This window comes from Colletes latitarsis, unplaced genomic scaffold (assembly GCF_051014445.1).
Source record: "Colletes latitarsis isolate SP2378_abdomen unplaced genomic scaffold, iyColLati1 scaffold0069, whole genome shotgun sequence".
NCBI lineage: Eukaryota > Metazoa > Arthropoda > Insecta > Hymenoptera > Colletidae > Colletes > Colletes latitarsis.
Window position 1 is genome coordinate 22,501 of NW_027488419.1, and position 4,278 is coordinate 26,778.

Genomic DNA, 4,278 nt, shown 5'->3' on the forward strand with positions numbered 1-4,278 from the left:
GCCGTCAGCGGCAAGTGGGGAGGGACGCGCCATCCTCTCGGGGGTGGACCGCGTCCTCCATCAAGCTCTGACGAGTAGGAGGGTCGCGGCGGTGTGCGCAGAAGGGTCTGGGCGTGAGCCTGCCTGGAGCCGCCGTCGGTGCAGATCTTGGTGGTAGTAGCAAATACTCCAGCGAGGCCCTGGAGGACTGACGTGGAGAAGGGTTTCGTGTGAACAGCCGTTGCACACGAGTCAGTCGATCCTAAGCCCTAAGAGAAATCCTATGAAGATGAGGTGTCCTAAAAAAACGCAGCAAACGAAACGAAACGAAGTTATTACAAAGCTTAATCATCCACTTTGACTCGAACACGAGAAAAAACATACATATATATATATATTTATTATATTTATTATATTATATTATTAAGATCCATCATGGCAACAACAGTATAGTAGAGTTGTGTAAAAAAATATGTGTAAAAGCAATTTTTTTAAACGTTTTTTTTTAACCAAAAAGAAAAACGAGTCACACAAGTGCGAAACGATTATAAAATAAAATAACTTGAGCGATGTGAGAGAGAGACACACACCCATCGGGCGAAAGGGAATCCGGTTTCTATTCCGGAACCCGGCAGCGGAACCGTATACCATTCGGGCCCTCGTAAGAGTAGTTCGTCGGGGTAACCCAAAATGACCTGGAGACGCCGTCGGGAGATCCGGGAAGAGTTTTCTTTTCTGTATAAGCGTTCGAGTTCCCTGGAAACCTCTAGCAGGGAGATAGGGTTTGGAACGCGAAGAGCACCGCAGTTGCGGCGGTGTCCGGATCTTCCCCTCGGACCTTGAAAATCCAGGAGAGGGCCACGTGGAGGTGTCGCGCCGGTTCGTACCCATATCCGCAGCAGGTCTCCAAGGTAAAGAGCCTCTAGTCGATAGATTAATGTAGGTAAGGGAAGTCGGCAAATTGGATCCGTAACTTCGGAATAAGGATTGGCTCTGAGGAGCGGGGCGTGTCGGGCTTGGTCGGGAAGCGAGTCTGGCTGACGTGCCGGGCCTGGGCGAGGTGAACGGCGTTGAACGGATTCGTTCGTTCTCGTCGGGATCCGAGCTCGGTCCCGTGCCTTGGCCTCCCGCGGATCTTCCTTGCTGCGAGGCTTTCGTTGGCGGCTTGCCGTCGTCGATCGTCCTCTTCGGCCGCCATTCAACACTCAGCTCAGAACTGGCACGGACTAGGGGAATCCGACTGTCTAATTAAAACAAAGCATTGCGATGGCCCCCAAGGGTGTTGACGCAATGTGATTTCTGCCCAGTGCTCTGAATGTCAACGTGAAGAAATTCAAAAAAGCGCGGGTAAACGGCGGGAGTAACTATGACTCTCTTAAGGTAGCCAAATGCCTCGTCATCTAATTAGTGACGCGCATGAATGGATTAACGAGATTCCCACTGTCCCTATCTACTAGTCGCATTCTGACTGCCGAAGGGTACGGACGTGTTCGCTCGCTGCTCCGCTACCTGAACCGCTCGACCGAGGAGTTACCGCCGCGTGGGTTTTTCCCGCTACCTGGCCGGAATTTCAACGTTTCGAGGAGTATTACGTGTATTTTCGCGAGTTATTCGCGTTATACACGTTAGTTTTTGGCGTATTTGTGCGATATATATACTTACTGTGTGTTTCTCCGGAGTGGAATTTCAAAAACTCGATCGAGATTTGTAATTTCGGAATCTTCGGGGCGACCGAGCGTGTTTGTCGCCGAATATCTCAGCCGTCAGGCTAGATATCGAGGTGAAACCGCGGCAGTGGGTAGAGAGAACTATTACGAGGAGAACGCCGCTTCGTGATTGAAAATCGGACGAAAATTCGATTTTTAAGAACGTTATAGGCGAGAAGTGACGCGACGGTGAGTCATCGCCGCGTGGGTTTTTCCCGGGGCGCGGCCGGAATTTCCAGCGCATACCTGGAATCTACGGGCGTGTCCGCGTTAGATCCGCGTTTAGAGGATAGTGCTAGGGATTATTCGTGTAGTGTTGCGGTTTCCTGTGGTTTCCTTGAAGTGGAAGTGCAAATACTCTGCGAGATTTGTAATTTTCAAATCTTCGGGGCGACCGTGCGCGTTCGTCGCCGTATATCTACGCCATCCGGCTGGATATCGGCGTGTTCTCGCGGCAGTGAGCTGTAGGCATCATCGCGAGTAGAACGGTAGTTTTAGACTCAAAATCGGAGTAGGTTTCAAATTTTAAGGACGTTTTTAAGTGCGTGAACGGCAATTCCAAGCGGGCCACGTCAGCGCCGCCATTTTGAGCCGACCGCGTGGCACGTAGCCAACGCCCAGTGACGTCACCGACGCCATCTTGGGCCAAGCGCGTGACGCGCGATCAGTGCCTGGTGAAGCGGACGCGGCCATCTTGGGTCGACCGCGTCGCCGACCGAACGAGCGCACCCGAGTCCAGCCGACGGGGCCCGATCGCCGAGGAGGAGTGGGGGCGAGCCCCGAGCGCTGCAACCGGCCTACCGGACACGAGCGGATCCGACGGGATCCGAGCAAGGAAGAGGAGTGGGGGACGGTCCCCGCTTCAGTATGGCGCCGACCGCGCCGGCTAAGGTTGTCTTGTCGCGCTTGGGCGACAAGACGAAGACGACGGCAGCAGCCACGACAACGCCAGCGCGAACCATGGGAGCAGGACAGCCTCCCGCAACGAAGAGGAAGGCCAGCGTCACGCCGGTCAAAGACACCGGCAGCGTGGGTAGCAAAAAGAGGGCAACAGAACCTGCCCCGGAAGAGAAGAAAACCGTGGCCGGGATGAAGGCCACGGCAAGCGCCATCGAGGACCGGATGCTGCAGTTTTGCATGGATCCGGTCAAGAAGATAAACAAAGAACAGGCAGCCATCATCATGCGTCTCTTCAAGGAGATGCGTGGGGTAGTGCAGGACCTGGTAGAGGAGAATAGCTTCCTGGAAGGACAGCTACACCAGGCGAAGACGCAGAGGAAATCGTCGGAGGCGGTGCTTACCGGGGCGGTTGAAAAATCGCTCCAAGCGACCAAGTGCCTGGAGCGGGCGGTGAAGAAGGTGGAGGCACCCAAGGCTCTCTCCTACGCGGAGAAGCTTAAGACGGGAGCGACACCGTCGCCGAGAACAGCCCCGCCGGCGCTTGGACCGCCAAGGAACGTGGCGATGATTTTCCCCGATCAGAAGGACGGGGAAATCCGGACCAGCGAAGAAGCGAGGGAGGCGGTCTTCACCCTCGTTAACCCCAGGAAGAGGGGGCTACAGGTGAAGGCCGTAAGGAAAATCCACAGCAATGGCATTGCTGTGGAAACCGCCACCGCCGAGGGACTCAAAGCACTGACGGAGAGTGCTAAACTGAAGCAGGCCGGGCTTACGGTCAAAACGCCGGTCACAAGGAAGCCGAAGATGACCATCTTCGACGTCCCGCGGGCTATGACCGAGAAGGAGATCGTCGCGTGCCTCAAGAGGCAAAATCCAAACGTGTTCGGAGAAGAGGAGGAGAAGGAGGTGACCTTCTGCTTCCGGACAGGGAGGAAGGACAGCGAAGAGACCAACTGGGTGGTCGAGGTCTCCCCGAAGCTCAGGACGAAGATGCTCGAGGCGCACAAGGTCTTCTTGGGCTGGAACGCCTGCAAAGTGCGAGATTTCCTCGCCGTAAGCAGGTGCTTCAAGTGCCAGGGATTCGGCCACATCGCCAAGCACTGCCGTCAGAAGGAGGACGTGTGCGGCCACTGCGCACACATTGGACACAGCGCGAAGGCGTGTCCAAAGAGGAGCCAGCCCGCAGTCTGCGTGAACTGCAAACGGGCTGGTAAAAAGGGAGACCACGCCGCTTCCAGCGCGTCGTGCCCAGGTTATGAGAGGGCAGTCCAGAGGGCCGTAGGTAGAACCAGTTATGTATAATAACGCTTCTACAGACGGACGAGGACTCACGATCCTGCAGCTCAACATGCAGCGATCAAAAGTCGTGCCACACGAGGTCAGGCAACAAATGGAAGAAACCAATGCGGATATCCTGCTTATGCAGGAACCGTATAGTTTCAAGAGAGTTATCCCAGGTTTCGGGACGGGCGCTACGATAGTTTTTCACAACCACGCAGACGAACCGCCGCTCGCGGCCGTATGCGTGAGGAATAGAAAGTTTTCCGTGCTCAAAATCGCAGACTTGTGCACAACGCATTGCGTCTGTGTTCAGCTCTTCGACGGTAGCACGGAACTGTACGTAGTGAGTCAATACTTTCCGCCGTCGGAAAATATTGAACTCGGGTTAGCCCACCTCGACACAGTACTAACA

The 4,278-nt window shown here is 54.9% G+C and overlaps 1 pseudogene; it reads left to right on the top strand.

The window, feature by feature from the left end:
• The window catches only part of LOC143351090 (large subunit ribosomal RNA), a 3,131-nt pseudogene extending 1,662 nt beyond the window's left edge, over window positions 1-1,469 (top strand).
• Window positions 1,470-4,278: the final 2,809 nt, after the last annotated feature.